This window comes from Cuculus canorus, chromosome 6, assembly GCF_017976375.1.
Source record: "Cuculus canorus isolate bCucCan1 chromosome 6, bCucCan1.pri, whole genome shotgun sequence".
NCBI lineage: Eukaryota > Metazoa > Chordata > Aves > Cuculiformes > Cuculidae > Cuculus > Cuculus canorus.
This window is the reverse complement of record NC_071406.1, coordinates 40346309-40366139: the sequence shown is the minus strand read 5'-3', so window position 1 is coordinate 40366139 and position 19831 is coordinate 40346309. Positions and strand designations below refer to the sequence as shown.

At 48.9% G+C, this 19831-nt stretch overlaps 2 protein-coding genes across 8 annotated transcripts in view; one reads left to right on the top strand and one right to left on the bottom strand.

Annotated features, from left to right (window-relative positions):
- Positions 1-8216, bottom strand: part of COL6A3 (collagen type VI alpha 3 chain) — a 67618-nt gene extending 59402 nt beyond the window's left edge. For 2 of the 7 annotated variants that reach the window (XM_054070614.1, XM_054070616.1), the window contains exon 1: positions 7932-8216. The gene's annotated coding sequence lies outside the window, so the exon portion shown is untranslated. The remainder of the gene's footprint in view (positions 1-7931) is intronic. The other 5 variants (XM_054070617.1, XM_054070618.1, XM_054070619.1 and 2 more) reach the window with 5 other exon arrangements.
- The window catches only part of MLPH (melanophilin), a 63783-nt gene continuing 46228 nt past the window's right edge, over positions 2277-19831 (top strand). The window contains exon 1 of the mRNA XM_054070626.1: positions 2277-2398. The gene's annotated coding sequence lies outside the window, so the exon portion shown is untranslated. The remainder of the gene's footprint in view (positions 2399-19831) is intronic.

The following is a 19831-nucleotide window of genomic DNA, read 5'->3' as shown; positions in this document are numbered from 1 at the left end:
CCAACTCCATCAGTCCAGAAGGTTACTAGAGCCTAAGAAGGCTGGGAAGGGAGACCTAGCCCCCTATTTAAGGAAAACCGTGGTAGTTACACAGATGGTCATCGTTGGCACAGCCAGGAACAGAACCAATTGCCAGGAAGTAGGGAAAATTTGGAAATAAACCTCTGAACAGCTGATCCCTCTTCCACTGACGAGACACCCCTCAGGGCTATTGGAAAGAAGTTCAATGGAAAGGTGGGGACAATGCCCACCTTATTTCCCAAACCCCAATGCAAACCCAACACTTCCACTGTGTCGTATCTGTTTTGGGGGCTGGTCCTTCTTGGGAGAAGGGGTTAGCAATGTTCTATCTTTCATGCGCTCCAGATGGCTTTTATGAATGCCACGTAGCATGAGCCGGGCCAAAGCTCGCCTCTACTTTCCCCCTTTATTAATGTACATTAATAACAACAGGTGGAGAGACGTCTGGGAAAGTGCAGAGCGCCCAGGGCTAGCAGCTAGCACACAGTACTAATTAAGACGTGACAGGTTCTCCCTGTTATTGGCATCTCCTTGATTGATAAAAGGCTGCTGCTGCAGCCCAGAGATATCACGATCATTCATAAAAAATAACTTTAAATTCATCCTTGCTAGCTGGCACCCATCCATCTCCCTCGTGGCTATCAGAGTCCAAGCCCTTCCCAGTGCCTCCAGCGGGAGCAAACCTGCTCAGCCGGACCGCGTTCCCCGATATACAACTCGCCTCCAGAAAACCTAATTTCACCCACACATGGGGAAGGGAAATCTGTGCTCTGCTTCCCCAGAGCTTAGGGATTATCCATGGGTGTCGCGGTGGGGTTCATCCCTTGAGCACACGAATACAGATGTAAGCCCCAGAGCTGAAGTTTGCAAAAAACACTGAGCTTGTGATAACCACCCATCCCACCCCACTGGAGCATCACCCCTTTGGGTAGAAGAGGTTTATGGAAGACCTGCAAGTGTTTTTTGAGATGGTCTTGCCTTGCAGCATCCCTTGGGAGTCAAAATGCTGCCAGCAGTGAATGAAGAATGTGAAATAAAATGCACGTTACAGAAAAACACGCCATTAAAATAATGTATACCACAAATTTGGTAGTATTTCTTTTCTGAAAGACAGGAAGTTTGTGTTATCATCCTGTTTATTAGCTGCTGGCATCCTATCCCTCTGCAGTCACAACAGCTGGGGGTGAACAGAGCATCAAGATAAACCGGTGAAAACTAATGTCTTCCCAGCAAATAAATGACAGGACCAAAGCAAACATTTGGGTTTTTTTTTGTTTTAACGTTCAGCAGCTGTAGAGAGCCGTACAGGGCTGTTTCCAGCCATGAAACACAGCGGAAGGGAAAAGGGAATCTCCCCAGTGCTACAAATTCTCCCTGGCCCACAACAACCCCCATCATCTTCATGCAGCAATGGGCTTTACGTTGAATGAGATTTCCAAACTCAGTGGTGGGTCAGCACTTAAAATTCTAGGGCTGCTTCGGCTTGAAACCCTTTGAAAAACTTGACTTGTTCGGGTTCCATCCCAGGAGAACCAGCGGGGAGGGAAAAGAGGGGGTTCAGGGTTAAGACAGCTCTGTTGGGAGTCATGGTTCAGCCCTTGAGCCTTAGGGCAGAGGAACCACCAGCTGTATTTTATATACCTTCATCCCAGCAAAACCGAAACGCTGGAAGTCATGAGTGATCTCTTGGGAACACCATGAGATAAACCTGGATCTCACAGTGTATTAAAACAACACTCACTCTCAGCTTTGATTTATTTGCCCTGACCAGCTGGGAAATATAATGTCTTTTTCAAGCAATAATAAGTTGCCTGTGTTTTTTTAGTAGCCTTATTTTCCATTTTAGCTTTTTTTTAGGAGGCCTCCAGATTTATTCCCAGCTTTCTCTGGGCCCACTATTGTGATATTTTTGGTTATATGAAATCAGAGGGACTCGTTCGCCAACAAGAGATGAGTTTTAGCATCGTGCTTCCCCAAAACCATAGGAGATGATTCATAGGAGATGATTAGTTATCATAGGAGATGATTAGTTATTAGAGAAGATAAGAGATGATCAGTTATTAGAGGGAAAGAAGAAGCAAACCCTTACCAAAAAAAAAAGAAAAAGAGCTGTTTTGATGCTGATTGACAATTTTTGGAGGAGAGGAAGATGTAAGCACAGGTGTCCCTTCTATCCTCCCATCCACAGCACCTTTGTTGGTAGAGGAGGAGGAGTTGGGTCCTTGCAGAAAGGGTGGGTGAGGAGATGACCTTCCTGTTGGGGGTGGTCCTTAAGAAGGCACAGTGAGGAAAGCAGCTCTTTTTTTTGCAGGGATAACGTTCTTTTTGGGAGGATTGAAGTAAAACCCTGCTCAAATCCAGTCTGACTGAACTAACAGTAAGTGTCTGGTTTGGTGAGAAGGAGAAAGAAGTGGGTTTAATGTGGCAAATGATGTGATTTTTGTTGTTTGGGGGTAGGTCTTGCTCGGTTTGCCTTAACGAGGCACAAATGCTTGCTTTTCTCAATGTGTTTTGGCTTTGTCTCCCGAATTCCTGCTGGTCACAAAAGCTGGAGCTGGCAGTAGTGTGCAGGGGGTGGAGGATAAAACCAGGGATGTGAGCTTGTACTGCATCACTTTAATTCTTTACTATAATTCAGTTTGGTTCTTGATTATGGCATTTATCAGTCTCATAACTTTGTTCTCTTGGCTTGTTGTTACTTTTGATAATGTGTTGGTATAGGATCACAGAATGGTTTAGGTCGGAAGGGACCTCAAAGCCCATCCAGTTCCACCTCCCACTGGATCAGGGGCTCCAACCCCCATCCAGCCTGGTCTTGAACCCCTCCAGGAATGGAGCAGCCACAGCTTCTCTGGGTAATCTGAGCCAGAGCCTCCCCACACTTATTTTCTATAAGATAATTTCATCCTGGACTTCTTTTTTTTTGTTGTTTTTTAAGAAGTTCTTTGCAATCCTGAGGGGTGAAAGCTCTGGTGGAGCTTTTGCTATAACCACTGCCATCTGGGAAAAAAAAAAAAAACCAAAAAAACCCCAAAAAAACCTGGAAAATCTGACTCCTGAATGCTTTTAGTAAAGGCAAGTAATTTTCCTGAGCTGTTAAAACCTTGTACCAAAACCTGGGGATCAGTCCCTTAATTCATGTGCTAAAAGACAACTCGTGTAGCCGTCAATAATCTGAAGGGTTTATGTCTGTCTGGAGCTTAAATAGCATTTGGACGCCTTAATATTAGAGTATGTTCCCCATTTCATCAGAAGATATCCATCTGTTACCAATAAAGCTTTCAAAAGGCAATCATTCCTGCCACTAACACAATGAAGTGATTTCCTTAAATACTTTTCCCAGCAGCCTTTTTTTTTCTTATTATTTTTTTTTTGCTTATTGCATGCTTCTCTGTGCATAAAATCTGACATTTTACATCTTTTATTTTTATTTGAGTGGATGTTGGGTCTTCGCTTTCAAAGCGATCATTCATTTCTGCGTGTTGTGTCGCTGGAGTGTAGTTAAAGTAAGATCTATAAAAGCGCAAAGCGGATGAGAAGACCTGAAAAAGCGACGTGTAAAAGACAGGGAAAAATTGCTACAGCTGTTAAATATCACTTGGATTCATGACATGTGCCTCTCAGCTGGGCTGCTTGGGTTTGAGAGAGAGGAGGGGATGTTTCTATGGCTTTGATGGGAATAGAGATGTGAAGCGTGTCATGCATAGACATGGATGGGTGCTATGGCAGGCAATTAATTACTTGTTGCAAAGTAAATCTTAAATCTGAACTCCCAGATGGGCATCTCTTCAGGCGCTGATGCTATGTCTTTCTCTGCTTTGTAAAAGAAAGGGGACAGATAGCACAACTCCATCGGTCTGAGGGGGTTTCTATGTTGGCATTTTGTAGTTGCCTCGATGCTAAAGGGCTGAGCTGAGCAGAACTGACTCTTGGTGTCATTAAGCAGGAAATCTGAAACTAGTGATTTATTTGTCAAGTCTGTTCTCATCAGCTCTCCCTCTCCGTGGCAGAGTTGGTGCGGGGAGGGAAACGGGGAAAGGACGGAGCGCTCCAAGTAACTGTGGCAGGAAGAGTCATGACTTGTGTGTTCTTCCCGAGCACAAACCGCCTGGGTTTGGGCTTGGCCTTGGGCAGCCTCTGCAGCTTTGCTAGCTGGCACGGCGAGAGACCTTTGGGATGTCTCACTGCCCTCAACCAAAGTATGGGTGGTCCGATTTTCCTGCCCAGTCCCGATTTTCCTGCCCAGTCCTGGGAGCATCCCCCAAAAATAGCTTGAATAGAAGCTTGCAAAGCAATTGCGGACCTAAATTCCCTTTGTTTGTGGGGTGGATCATCTTGTACTGGGAGAAAGATGTGGATTTGCACTTAGGGCTCAACAGCTTTCTTGTGAGGGGGTCAAGCAGGACCAGAGGGAGGGCAAAGCATTGTCCTGCAGATGGTGTGGGACATGAAATGCTGTGTCACACAGAATCACCAGGTTGGAAAGGACCCACTGGATCATCGAGTCCAACCATTCCTAACACTCCCTAAACCATGTCCCTCAGCACTTCATCCACCCGTTCCTTAAACACCTCCAGGGAAGGCGACTCGACCCCCTCCCTGGGCAGCTGTTCCAGTGCCCAATGACTCTTTCTGTGAAGAATTTTTTTCTGATATCCAACCTGAACCTCCCCTGGCAGAGCTTCTGTCCTTAGAGCCCTATACAAGTTTGCTCCACGGGGATGTCGGGGTCAAAACCAAGGGGCCCCAGCCTTCATCCCTTTGCTTTGTGGAGATCTCCCCATGCCTTACCACCACCTTGTTTCCCAATCAAATTGCTCAGCCTTAAATCCCCTGGACTTGGCTTTTCTCTGCCATATGCATGTCCTTGTAAGACAGCAGTGAAGCCACGAGGCTGCCGTAAGCCTTGTCGGTGGCTCGAAAGTGGACGCTGGCCACCTAGAATAACTAATCGCAGCCCCGATAGTGGGCTGTGCGTACAGTTGTGGCTGTGGAGGAAGCAGGGAGAAGAAAGATCTCCTGAAATTCTCATACAAAGCCATGATAGCACAGATTGCCCTCTGGAGGTGATTCACGCTCCTCTCTCTCAGCTGGATGAATCTCCCTTAAGCATATCTACTCTGTTAAGAGCTCTGAGCTGGGGAAAATATTAGCCAAAAGCTGTTTGTGGCGGTGATTTGGGCACCTAGAAGGTTCAACACGGTGATATTTCCACATGAAATAGCTCAGTCAACTTTGAAAAGGGAGGTAAGCATCCTAAGCCTCTATCTTGGCCACCTCTTCGTCGTATGGCACCAAATATCGCCTGGCCACAAAGCCTACACAGGAGCGAGGCTGTTTCTGGGTACTTAGATGAGTCGTATGGGACAGATTTTGAATTTATTCACAGCTCCGGGGAAGTGAGCGGAGCCAATTCCATTTACACCAGCTCTCTGGAAGGGTTTCTGTTAACCATTCCCATTCTGGCATTGATGGCACTGGGAAGGGGAGGATTGTTGGGTTGAGGGCTGCTGCCGAAAACGTTTCTTCCTACAAAAGGAGACCTGAGCATTAGAAGCAAGCAAGCTTAGAAGGGTGGAAAATATTCCCGGTTTTGCAAAGCAGTCGATTTCTGGTTTTGAAAACCAGCATTCAACAAAGTGACTGAGTTATATTGCATTTATATCCTACATGGGCAAGTTCCCTGGGTGCTAGCATTTAATGAATCACATATTCATTTCTGTTCTTATAAGCAAGCTGTTGGCTTAAAATCTGGTTGTTTTCTTCATCTGAAGACTGAGACGAAAATAGAGTGGTTAATAAGAGGAAAGGGAGTATTTGCTAAAAAAAAAAAAAAAGGGGGAACTCCCTCCGAGATCAATGACTCTTTATGTAAAGTAACCAAAGCCTCCCAGAATCTCTCCACCCAAACAAATCTACTCCTTAATGTGGAATGCAGATCACTTAAAAAGGTGGAAAAAGTGATGGACACAGAGAGTGGTGAGGTTGGCAATGATTCACGGTGGAGAGCAGGCATGCAGTGGCACCCCCAGCCAGCTCCGCTGCTGTGCACGCCCAACACGGGGGCAGATTTGTCCCCTTCCTGCAAATCAAACGCATCCAGGCTGGGAGGATGCAATCCAAGGCTGGCAAGACTGTGCAGTTACCAGAGTTTGCACTGCTGGAAGGAATAGGATGTTCCCAGACATGCACGTAGGAGAAGTCAGGAGGGGAAGAACGTTTTTTTTTTCTCCTTGACATCTGGGAATACAGTGGGGGCTGGCTTAGCTCACCCTGAAATCGGGGAAAGGCAACGCATTTGAATGGAAAATTATAAAGAGGCTTGGAAAAAAAACCTAGGAGGGGAATTGGGGAAACTGCTGAAAAATGGAAAGGGAATGAATGAATGACAATGTGGTGTGCAGCCCTCTGGTCCCGACTCAAGCACCAGCAGAGTCCTAGATATAGTCGACCTCTCTGCAAAGACCAGGTTGAAATGAGAGTGTAGGTTTGAGGAGGGAAAGCCCGTTTCCCTGGGATCTGGTACTGGTGAGCCAAGGGATGGTGCCGGGGAGATGCAGAGTTGGGTTTCTGCTCTGCCGCTGCATTCCCACATGACCCTGGAGTCTCCCAGCTCTCTGCAGCAGCCTCCAGCTGGAGACATCTCTCTGGCTTCCACAAAGCTCCTAAACTGGCTGGTTGTGCCCCAGAAACAGCACAGTAATTATCCGACCATAAATATTGATTTCTTTTTTCTTTTCTTCTTTTTTTTTTCCCCCTCTAAACCATTAAGTCATGGGGTAAAGCCAGAAGTTTGAAAAACGCCAACATTCCTCCCCTGAGAGCACCCATGAGTCATCGCAGCGACCAGAAATGAGCTGAGAGTTTCCCATTGCACCCACTGGAACCAAAGTGGCTTTGGCCACCTCCGCTCCAGCCAGTTTTGGCCCCTGTGCCTGGTCAGGAAACCAACTTGGCTGCAACTGTTTCTCACCCTGGGCTCTGGCTGGGAAGGGGAGGGCTTTTCCGAGCCAAGAGGGATGGTGGCGGGGTGTCTCCAGGATTAGTCATAGCCGCCCCCTCGGCAAGAGCATCGTTGTACGGAAAGCCCAGGGGAGCCGAGGGCGACTCGGGCTACAGGGGGAAAGGGCTGGGAGCAGCGATGGAGGCTGTGGAGAGGGGAGGTGTCTCCACTGAAGGCTGGAGAGCCCTCAGGAAAAATATCTGATGCATGGCCAGTTTTCCTCTGGTGGATGGGTTAAGGACGGGTCCCTGAAGCTGGAGCAGCAGGGACGATGCCAGCAGCAGGACCTGCATGGAGCATCTCTGGCCAGTTCATCTTATCTCACCTTGAGGCAGGAGGGTTGAAGGCTGCTACCAAACGACTTCCACCCCTGGGGATGTGCCTTGGGAGTAGGAAAGGGGCAGCGGGATACCCACTTAGCTGCACTCCTTGCAGGGTCCCGTTCATACACCGACCTCCTTGTGCCCAAGCAGATCCCCGAACCGCTACATGCCCTCATTGGGGCGCAACCAATATCCCATTGCTTCCCAGGGCATCCCGCTCCCACCCCATCAAGCTGCTGCTGTAGGGATTTCAAGACATCAAACACTATCCTACAGCAGTTGTGGAATTAAATTGATTCAAAAGCACCAAGCAGAGTTAATTCTCCTGCACCCGTGGGGCCAGGAGTGCCTCCGTGCACCTGCGGAGGCTCCCGGTGTAAGCGAGCCAGCTGCACTGCCCTGCTTTTCCAAGCGCAACAGGAGCCTGAGGGTAGCTTTCCTCTGAAGGCACCGCTCTGTGCAAGGGATGGGTTTTGTCCAAAACTCCTTGAAAACTCCCAAAAGGCTAATGCCCTGTCAAGCAGGGGAAGCACAACAGCTGCCGAGACCAAGCTAAGGGCTCCTGCACGCTAAGCAGCACTTACCCCTGAGTGAAATCCCAAAAAAAGTTGCTTGTTCCAGGTTTTTCCACTTCCAAGCGCCTCTCACCCTTGCTTCATGGCGTGCCGGCACTGCTCAGCCTTCCCAGTCCCTGCTCGCCTTGCTTGGTGGGGTGCAAGCACCGGCAGGGGAAGGGAAATAGGGGTTCGATGGTCCCCGTGAGACGGCTGCTGTGGGTCTGAGCGAGGCTGGAGGAGGTGGTTGGCGCAGGAGTGCCGGGGGGCCGGGCGAGCCGGCGTCGCAAATGGGATCCAGATGGTTGGTGCTGGCGTTCCCGGGGCTGAGGTCAGAGCTGCTCATCACACGTGGTCCCCTCCGCCCCTGGGGATGCCTCTGCGCTGGGTGGCTTCCTCTTCCCGCGCCGGCCTCGCTATCTCCAAAAGACTTCTCCCTGTTATCGGGGCGAAGTTGTATATACAAAAAAAATAAAGCCCTGAGAGGTCCGGCTGATTTAACTATGCCTTTTGGTCTGGAAGGGCTGGGCTTGGATGTTTGCAGGAGCCAGGATGCTCCAAGGACCGTACCAAGTTACTGAGGGCTCTGGCAAAGTGCTGTTTGAGGATGCTCAAGGCTGAAAACGCTCAGCCTCTTCCCCTGGAAAATTATGAAGTTATGAGCAGCGGTGCAGGGAGAGAGAGTCTCGCAGTGCAATTTCCTATTTCCACGTCCAGAGGTTGTTTTATTTTTCTTTACCTGCCCAGATGGAGAGGAAGAAGTGGGAGGATTGTGTTATAGCATAACTTATGCTAAGGGGTAACTTTTATTTATAAGGATAAATATTTTACGGTGTATATAGTTTAGTGGAAAGTTTGGAGTAAAAGTTTGCAAGTTCTTAGGTGGTGATTTATTTCTTTTTTTAAACTTAAGAGCTGTGGAAAAAATATCTTTAACCTTTTGTGCCTGAAGGGCACATTTGGGGGTTACTTTTATTTCTCTGCCTTGAGCGACAGCGTGTCAGGGGCCAAAGTTAAACATTTCAGTCTGGGCTGGGTTGTTTTTTTGCAAGAAATGGCAGTATGGAAACATTATTTCTTATCTCGCCCTTGTTTGGTTCCATATAAGGCTGAAACTAAGATGGTGTCTCTGGAATCGAATAGCCAAATTCTCCTCGCTTCAAATGGGGATTTATTATGTTTGCTCTGGGGTTTGTGCTGTTTGAAAGACTAGCCACATAAAGAAATAGCTGGAATGCTTCAGGAAAGTGCTGAGCCCTTGAACTGATGCAATAGCTCGTTTTAGAAATGGTGCTTGGCTTGGCGCTTGCGGAGCCCGAGCGCCGACCTCGCAGAGGGATCCGGGGCAAACACAACCCCAGCTGTGCCCCCCGAAAGCAAGAACTGCCACCTAAGACCTTTCAATCTATCCCCATCGCCAAACCTTGTGAGCTGGAGCCGAAGGGCAGGATGCTCCCAAATAATAAGTGAGCCTGCATCTCCTTGCTGGGTGTCGGTGGGCAGCTGGACAGGCGGTGGAGGAGATAGGGTCCTCTAGAAAGCAATGATAAACACGTAACCGTGGCCAAGGTGGGTGAGGGATAGATGCTAAGGGATAAAATGCATCCAAAGGCAGTTAACTTTGCTGGCAGAAGCGTCCAAACTGAATTATTTCCCTCCTTAATTCAGCTATGAGGTGGGAGGGACCAACTAGGGATGCCGTGGTAGCACCAAGACAACGCCTACGGCAGTGGCACTTGGCCGCGGGCGCTTCCACTCTTGCCAGCCTCCTCCTGAAAGGGCGGGCACAGGCTGCCCCGCATCTTCTCCTGCCTTTGGGCTTTGAGCCTGTCGCCTCTCCGGCGTATCTCAACCCTCCTGTCACCTGTGAAGAGCACTCAGGAAGAATTACCTCTGCTGAGTAGAGTCCGGTGGTTCTAGTTTCGCACTGCCACTTGAAACTGGTATGGGTTGGTCATTTTAGCACAAGACAGCTGGGATCTGTATGGCCGTTAGACTGGATAACCTTCAAAAAACAGAGTTTTTTGTGTGGTATCGAGGGTTTCTTTAAGCGTTTCTTTTACAGGCTGCCCAGAGAGGTTGTGGAATCTCCTTCTCTGGAGATATCCAAACCTGTCTGGACACGTTCCTACACAACCTGCTCAGGGCAACCCTTGCTTGAGCAGATGGTTGGACTGGGTGATCTCCAGAGGGCCCTTCCAACCCCAACCATTCTGTGAGGTGATGGGAGAAAAAAAGCAAAATAAAACACAGGAAAGCTTCAGCTGCCCCAGAATGGTAGTGAAAACCAGCCAAGACAGAGGATTGGAGGGAGATAAGTAATGTAACAATACTGGCAAAATGCTTATGATCTGCGTTGTGTGCCTGTCACAGCTCAATTGAGAACACATTTAACTTGGACATTAGTATTTTAGTCTTTTCACGATGCAGAATTTGTCTTAATATGGTTTTAATATCGAAGTGACTTTTACCAGGTGCTTCCGTGATTAAATGAGACTACGAGAGGTCTTAAGTTTTCATCCCATTGCCTTTATGACTGTAATAACCAAGCTGAAAGGTTTTCCTTTCCAAAAGGTGGGTTTGTATCTGGTGCACAGGAGGAGAGAGCAGCCAGGCAGGATGCTGAGGGCATTTCAGGGTGGGGTTATTTTTCTCTTCCTCTTCCACTCACAATCATTCTCTGGACCGCTGGGCTGAGACCAATGGGATGAGGTTTAACAAGGCCAAATGCCGGGTCCTGCACTTGGGGCACAACAACCCTGTGCAGCGCTACAGACTGGGGGAAGAATGGCTGGAGAGCTGCACGGAAGAGAAGGACCTGGGGGTGCTGGTTGACAGCCGACTGAACATGAGCCAGCAGTGTGCCCAGGGGGCCAAGAAGGCCAATGGCATCTTGGCTTGGATCAGAAATGGGGTCACCAGCAGGGCCAGGGAGGGGATTCTCCCTCTGTACTCAGCACTGGTGAGACCGCACCTTGAATACTGTGTTCAGTTCTGGACCCCTCACCACAAGAAGGATGTTGAGGCTCTGGAGTGTGTCCAGAGAAGAGCAACGAAGCTGGTGAGGGGCTGGAGAACAAGTCTGACGAGGAGCGGCTGAGAGAGCTGGGGTTGTTTAGCCTGGAGAAGAGGAGGCTGAGGGGAGATCTTATTACTCTCTACAACTGCCTGAAAGGAGGTTGTGGAGAGGAGGGAGCTGGGCTCTTCTCCCAAGTGACAGGGGACAGGACAAGAGGGAATGGCCTGAAGCTCCGTCAGGGGAGGTTCAGGTTGGATATCAGAAAAAAATTCTTCACAGTAAGAGTCATTGGGCACTGGAACAGCTGCCCAGGGAGGGGGTCGAGTCACCTTCCCTGGAGGTGTTTAAGGAACAGGTGGATGAAGTGCTGAGGGACATGGTTTAGGGAGTGTTAGGAATGGTTGGACTCCATGATCCAGTGGGTCCTTTCCAACCTTGTGATTCTGTGATTTCATTGCATCATAGAATAGTTTGGGTTGGAAGGGACCTTACAGATCATCTGGTTCCACCCCCCCTGTGATGGGCAGGGACACGTCCCACTAGATCAGGCAATCATTCCTTTAGCAATTCCATCTGCTTGTGTTGGCGATCCCCTTGCACCGTGGTCCTCATCTGCCATGGAAGTGACCTTGAACATGGGTAGGTCCCCACTGTGGCTGCTGTGATGTTCTGGGTGTGAGGAAAAACCCCTTGGAAAGGGGACCGGCCTCTTCCCATCCCCAAACACCAAATAAACCCTCTCTGACAATAGGTAGAAGTCTGAAGTTGGTAACTTCTAGAGGCAGTTGGGACTAAGTTTAGCAAGATATCCTCCCTGGTGTAATAATGACTAGATGTGATTAATGCTATGAGTCAGGAAAAGAGTTTTGAGGAATTCTCTTTCCACCCACAACAAAAAAAAGCCCTGTGTGCAATTTTGTTGTCGGAATGCAATGGGGACCTTGACATCCTCCCATCTCTAGAATAACGATCTTGGCTTGGGACCCTTAAAAAAAAAAATTCATTGAGGTAGGCAGTGCGTGGTGAAATTTTGGAGATCTTTTCTGTGGATGCGCTTCAGCTTGGCCGTTCCTACCCCTAATTTCAGAACTGCTCTGTGGATTTCCCTTGTGTGAATCACAAAAGCTCAGGGTCGATGGCTTCGGGTTTCCTGTGTGTTGGGGTACCCAGAAGCATCCCATTTTGGCTCCATCCTTGAGCACCATCTGCTGGCTTCTCCTCCAGGGACTCCTCAGGCGGATATCAATCTCAAGGTCACCTTTTTTTTTCCCTTGAATAAAACCTGGTTTTGCAAGATAGGGCTGCTGCTTGTTATGAAATCAGTGGGTACTGCCAAAACCAAGGGTTGCTCCGTTATTTTTCCATCACCAGCTTGAGCAGCTACGCAGGGAGCAGAAGGCGCGGGGTCCAACTGTGGCACTCACACCCCTATTTCCAAGAAGAACCTCTTTCTCCTGCTTGCAAACCAAGGCAGAGAGCTGCTCTGCTAGAACAAGGGCAGGATTGCAGAATGTGTTTGCGTTTTGCTTGCGATAGAAGGTTTTCTTTAGTTCCGAAGGATTTGTTGTTGCTTTTGTCCAAATTCTTCCCCCCACCACCAGCACCCTGGTTAGGAAGTGCTGCAGGAAATACTTTCCGGAGCTCTGCCTTTCTCCTGCGCTTTCTGTCTGTCTGCTTCGGTGCAAATGTCTCCTGATGTAATTGTGCCACCTTTGCCTTTGAATCAAAAAAAAAAAATCATACTGGCTGTGTGATTACAGGAAATTTCTCTGCTCTGTCTCAAGTCCTTATCTGTAAGATAAGATTTGCCTCCCTACCTTATGTGAAGGGCAAAAAGTGGGGATCAGCCCAACAGCTGCAGGGGAAGGAGCTGCCTTAGGAAGTTAGGATGAAGGCATCGAGTGCACCCTCAGCAAGTTTGCGGACGACGCTAAGCTGGGAGGAAGTGTCGATCTGCTGGAGGGTAGGGAGGCTCTGCAAAGGGATCTGAACAGGCTGGACTGCTGGGCCGAGACCAATGGGATGAGGTTCAACAAGGCCAAATGCCGGGTCCTGCACTTGGGGCACAACAACCCTGTGCAGCGCTACAGACTGGGGGAAGAATGGCTGGAGAGCTGCACGGAAGAGAAGGACCTGGGGGTGCTGGTTGACAGCCGACTGAACATGAGCCAGCAGTGTGCCCAGGTGGCCAAGAAGGCCAACGGCATCTTGGCTTGGATCAGAAATGGGGTCACCAGCAGGTCCAGGGAGGTTATTCTCCCTCTGTACTCAGCACTGGTGAGACCGCACCTCGAATACTGTGTTCAGTTCTGCACCCCTCACCACAAGAAGGATGTTGAGGCTCTGGAGTGTGTCCAGAGAAGAGCAACAAAGCTGGTGAAGGGGCTGGAGAACGTCTGACGAGGAGCGGCTGAGAGAGCTGGGGTTGTTTAGCCTGGAGAAGAGGAGGCTGAGGGGAGACCTTATTGCTCTCTACAACTGCCTGAAAGGAGGTTGTGGAGAGGAGGGAGCTGGGCTCTGCTCCCAAGTGACAGAGGACAGGACAAGAGGGAATGGCCTGAAGCTCCGTCAGGGGAGGTTCAGGTTGGATATCAGAAAAAAATTCTTCACAGACAGAGTCATCGGCACTGGAACAGCTGCCCAGGGAGGGGGTGGAGTCGCCTTCCCTGGAGGTGTTTAAGGAACGGGTGGATGAAGTGCTGAGGGACATGGTTTAGGGAGTGTTAGGAATGGTTGGACTCGATGATCCAGTGGGTCCTTTCCAACCTGGTGATTCTGTGATTAGACACAGGCTGGAATCTTTTGATCATAATTCCTATAATTTTTGAATAGCAGCAGGAAAAGCCTTAAGAATGAAACCAAACATTTCAGCATCTCCTCTGTGACTGGAGGAAAAACCTTCTCTGGGAAGAGAAATGGTTTAGGGCTAATTGAAAAGCAGTTTCCCAAGTTTCTTCCCTCCTTTTAAGTGCTGTTATTTAAAACCCAAGCTGTGATAAAATCTTCACAAAGTGGGGTATGTTAGGAGTTATTTTTATTGATATTACTGTTTATTAATATATATTATTATCTGATTTACTGGAATTTATTGCGTTGTGTGTCTTTTCCCCCCAAATCACGGGTCTTTAAAATCTTTATGTATGCTGGAAAATACTTTCCTTTTCATAAACAAGCGATTTCTTAAAGGAATGCCTGTTTAGCTGCAACATCTCCAGCTGAGGCTAACCCTAACAAAGGCAGTAAAAGCAAGCCTACACCAGGGCTGTGTGTGTTATCTGAGTGTATACACTCTTAATCCATGGCCTATAGGATAGATCATAACTCAGATGAAGAATCTTGGAGCCCTGACCACCAGCATCCTGCAGAAAACCTTCCTGCTGGAAGAGCTTTTCAGCATTTGCGGTGACAAGAAACAAGATCCTCTCGACTATGTAAATAATGTCGATGTTTTCCATCTAACACAGCTTGTAGGTCGGTAAACTGTGATGTGAAATGTGAGGCTCAGCTTCCAGGAAAAATGGGAGCTGAGCTCTTTTTTGGAATGAACGATAACTTGGGGAGCACGCGTGAGATGCGTTTTGGCCAACGTAGAACTCGACAGTCATTGCCAGTGTGTCCAGAGGAGGCTACAAAGATGATCCGAGGGCTGGAGCATCTCCCGTATGAGGACAGGCTGAGAGAGTTGGGGTTGTTCAGCCCAGAGAAGAGGAGGCTCCGAGGAGACTTTAGAGCAGCCTTTCAGTACTGAAAGGGGCTCCAGGAAAGCTGGGAAGGGACTTGATCACAAAGTGCAGGGAGAGGATGAGGCGGAGTGGTTTTAAGCTGAAAGAGGGGAGGTTGAGATGAGATACTGCTAAGAAATGTTTCCCTGTGAGGGTGGTGTGGTCCTGTCCCACATTGCCCAGAGCAGTGGTGGCTGCCCCATTCCTGGAGATGTTCCAGGCCAGGTTGGATGGGGCTTGGAGCAACCTCGTCTGGTGGGAGATGTCCCTGCCCATGGCAGGGCGGTGGAACTGGATGGGCTTTGAGGTTCCTTCCAACCCAAACTATTCTAGGATTCTTTTCTGTGATTTAGGTTGCTCTTATTTTCTTGAATTAGATACTTCCAAGTGATTCCTTCACAAGGGGATCAAAATACCTTTTGAGGTCTTGGCTTCCAGGTCCTGTGGCAGCTTTGAAGTCCTGTGCTGCATAAAATGCTGTTTGAAATGCGCTGAATTCCAATAGTTCGACGAATCTTCCCATTTTGTGATGGCAATGACTGTTACTGAGGAAAGAGGTGAGGTGGCTTGAAAAGAGCTGGAGTCAAGGAGAAGCCAGAAATACTCGCTGCCCACGCAGACAGGGTGATGTAACGGCAGACGAGCCAAAGAGGAATTGTAGGGAATTATTCATACTCATGAATGAGTGTTATGTTAGTTGGAAAGATACGAGGGGGGGAAAGATTTGAGGGTTTGCTGTGGCAGATCATTGGAAACCTGTCGTCACTGTGCACCAGTGGGAAAGAGAAGAAATTGGGTGTTAAGTTTGAGGAAGAGGACAGCGCTGGAAATGTAAAGCTCTGTATTGCTGTACCATACACCCCAGTCAGTGTGTTGTTGATAGGGTTCCCTGTGGAAGGAATGAGAATATAAGGGTTGTGGTGGGTAGAGGTGGCTGATGCTCGCCAGGGCATCATGGATCTGCTGCCACATGGAGGGTGACACCACACTTCCTGGGATATAACAAAAAGCAGCGTTAGTTAGTGAGAACCCTCGCAGTGTGTTGGATCCTGACATTGCTCTTGGTAAAGGTACCCCAGGGTGGGATGCGCTTGCTTTTCCTCTTCTCCATAGAGCTGTCCTTGCTGCCCCCAAGTGGGTGGCGTGGGGCTCCTTATGCCAGGGAGTCCCATAGCATGGGCACAGATGTCCTTACAAACATCCCAATTGCTTGACGGGGAGCCGATATAAACAGCATCTCCACATTGTAGCTGGTTTGTTTGGCGTTACCATTGAAAAGAAACCACAGGAAATAGCATGTATGTGGTCGGTATGCATTTATTCCTCGGGGGCTCGTCTGCGATTTGCACCGAGCATATGGAACAGTTTGTGCTCGAGATGTTTGTGTCTGAGGCTTTTAGAGATGCCGAGTTGCAAACAAGGAGGTAAAACAGTGTTGTTTCCAGTGTCCCGTTCGCTGCTTTGGGTAGAGCTGATGGGGCATCGTTTTGGAGATGCTGGATTTGTCCCTGTAAATGGACGGAATTCCTTTGGAAGACAAAAAGCTGCGTTTTTTGCTAAAATTCATCTAGAAGCTCCCTTGGTGCGTAGGTGCATTTCTGGCTGGTCTGGGCAATTTTGAGCACAAAAGATGTTTTTCTGCAGGAGAGCTACATCAGATGATCCGAGGGCTGGAGCACCTCTGCTATGGGGACGGGCTGAGAGGGTTGGGGTTCTTCAGCCTGGAGAGGAGAAGGCTCTGGGGAGACTTTAGAGCAGCCTTTCAGTGCTTAAAGGAACTACGGGAAAGCTGGGAAGGGGCTCTCGATCAGGGAGTGCAGGGAGAGGGTGAGGGGAATGGTTTGACGCTGAAAGAGGGGAGATTTAGATGACTTCTTAGGAAGAAATGTTTTGCTGTGAAGGTGGTGAGGCCCTGGCCCAGGTTGCCCACAGAGGTAGTGGCTGCCCCATCCCTGGAGGTGTTCAAGGCCAGGTTGGATGGGCTTTGGGCAGCCTGATCTGGTGGGAGGTGTCCCTGCCCATGGCAGGGGGTGGAACTGGATGGGCTTTGAGGTCCCTTCCAACCCAAATCATTCTATAGTCTGAGGGTTGGAGCACCTCCCTTATGAGGAGAGGCTGAGAGTTGGGCTTGTTCAGCCTGGCTCCAGGTAGACCTTATAGCTGCCTCTCAGTACTCAAAGGAGGTCTACAGAAAAGATGGGGACAGACTTCTTAGCAAGGCTTGTTGAGACGGTACAAGAAGTAATGGTTTTAAATTAAATGAGAGGAGATTTAGACTGGATATTAGGAAGAAGATTTTGACAATAAGAGTGGTGAAACACTGGCCCAGGGAGGTGATGGAGACCCATTCCTGGAAACAGTCAAGCTCAGGTTGGATGGGGCTCTGAGCAGCTTCATCTGGTTAAAGATGTCCCTGCTTCTGAAGGGGAGTCAGACCAGATGACCCGTAAAGGTCTCTTCCAACCCAGAGCATTCTATGATTTGATGACACAACCTCAACATTTAATCAAATGGTTTTTCTTTAAGCAAATGTCAGTTCCTCAGCACTGACAGGTTATTCACACACAATCAGATGCAAGCCAGTAAGTAAGCGGAATTACTTTCAATACCAAATTAAGGTCTGACATGGGTGGAAAAGAGACAAAATGAATCAGATAAAGTTGCAGCCTTCCAGTACCTGAAAGGGGGCTACAAGAAAGCCGGGGAGGGACTGTTTACAAATGATTGTAGTGACAGGACTAGAGGCAATGGGTATAAACTGGAGAGGGGCAGAGTTAGACTAGATGTGAGGAGGAATTTCTTCATGATGAGAATGGTGAGGCCCTGGCCCAGGTTGCCCAGGGAAGCTGTGGCTGCCCCATCCCTGGAGGTATTCAAGGCCAGGTTGGATGCGCCTTTGAGCATCCTGGTCCAGTGGGAGGTGTCCCTGCCCATGGCAGGGGAGTTGGAACTCGATGATCTTTGAGGTCACTTCCAACCCAAACTATTCTATGATTCTAAACTACCAGATGTAGCCTCTCACTTAAAATCTTGCTACCATGGGTGGGGAAAAAAGCTTTAACAAATTATTCACTCGGGGAAAAGAATGATATTTTGCCGAAATGTGTAAGTTTGGCAAGTAGATTTGTCGTTTTGGTGTTTTTTTTGCTGAGAAAGCCAGCTTGATTTTGCAGAGCCAAAGGAGAAGCTGAGTGTTTTCATCTCGTTGCTCAGTTTTGGGGAGCAGTTGTTGGCTGTGGTGGTGGACACATCTCCCGATGACTGGGCAGCCTCTGTGGCGATGAAATTTTCCCTCTCGCGAGCTTAGGCGTCTCACTGGGCAACTGCCTCCTCCCGCAGGTACTTGCAGCTCCCGCGTTGTTGGGGCCACCGTGCTGCAGCCCATGGGCTGGGGCTGTCCCTGGATGTGAAAGATCAACCTGTCCTGGGGCAGGAAGAGGTGGGGATGGCTTTGCATGGTTACCGTTGCTGTTTATCACCCTTTCCAACCACTCGTAGCAGAAACGGGTGGAAAAAAATCCTTCAGCGTTCCTTATAAAAGCCAGAGCCAGCGAGCTTGCCAGCCTTTAGTAATGTGTCCTCTGTCAAACGTCTCATTCATTCATTCGGCAGTGGGGACATGTGAAAATCGCATCATTTCCTCAAGGCAGAACAACGGCACGCTTGTCCCTAAAAAGTCCCCACCCTACCGAACAGCAAATCACCTGTCAACTACAAGCGTGCTGGAATGGGGCTGATCTTTATGGGACTGAGCATCTATGCAAGTAGAACTCGGAAGGAGTGAGCCTGAGTGCCAGAAAAGCCTGACGGAATTGTTCCGGCTCCCTGCGGTCCATAAATAATGTGGCCAGGCATGCCGTCCCCTTCCTTTCGGGATGCCACGTCACCGCTCCTAGGGAGGAGACAGGTGAAGAGAGCAAGTCTGTGGATGCTCTAGATAGAAATAGACCTGTGATGTTTTAGCTTAATTTCTTGCTCCCAAACCATCTGTGAACGGGCACTCTGTGCCATCGCCCTAAGGGTTTGCCCACAAGGGTGAGCATTTCACCGGCAATGGCAGAGTCCAGCCTGCTCCTTGCATCTGAACCTGCTCTCCAAAGCTCAGGCGTTGGAGGTTTCAAGTGTCTCAAGTGGTTTTCACAGGGTGTAGCTGAAATAGGTCTCATTAAACCCCCTCGAAATATAGGTACCCTCCATCGTCTTGTCCCAGTCTCGAACCCTCTGCAAAGTGAGATGGCTTTATTGTGAGTTTTTCAAACCGGGGATGGTTTGGAGGTGGTTGAATATCCTGCGGGCTGTCTGCCTTCCACCAGGTAATGAGTCATTTCAGTAAAAAGTCGGAGCAGTCAAAACTCCACTTTTCCAGTCTGATAAATGAGGTGAGTTAGCAAACATTCTGCATCTTAAACCCTCATTCTCCACTGAGCGGTTTGGTAAATACTGGATCAGCAGAGGTTTGCCGGGCAAAAAAAAAAGCCACTATTTCAAACTGTTTGTGGGCTTCGTAAAGATGTGAAAAACTGCAGCCTGGCGGCTTTGATGGATTGCTTCTGCCCAGCCAGGCAGCCACGTGCCAGGGCAAGGTCTTGTAGCTGATATAACTGATGCTCCCAGCTCAAAGTCTAGCATTTGGAGGCTGAGGGGAGACCTTATTACTCTCTACAACTACCTGAAAGGAGGTTGTGGAGAGGAGGGAGCTGGGCTCTTCTCCCAAGTGACAGGGGACAGGACAAGAGGGAATGGCCTGAAGCTCCGCCAGGGGAGGTTCAGGTTGGATATCAGAAAAAAATTCTTCACAGAAAGAGTCATTGGGCACTGGAACAGCTGCTCAGGGAGGTGGTCGAGTCGCCTTCCCTGGAGGTGTTTAAGGAACGGGTGGATGAAGTGCTGAGGGACATGGTTTAGGGAGTGTTAGGAATGGTTGGACTCGATGATCCAATGGGTCCTTTCCAACCTGGTGATTCTGTGACAAGGACAGGTGTTCGGTGAGTTGTTGTTTCAGTCGGTCATCCCTGGAAAGTGAAATGTTTGTAGGTTGTCAGCTCTCCCAAAATCACTCCTAACATGAGTCGGGCATGAAGGTGTAAAAGTTCAGCGAGTTCACTGTCCTCAAACGCAAGGCTCCAGAGGTACGTTACCCTACCTGAGATGGAAACCTAGAAACGAAAGAGGAAATCACCACTCACAGA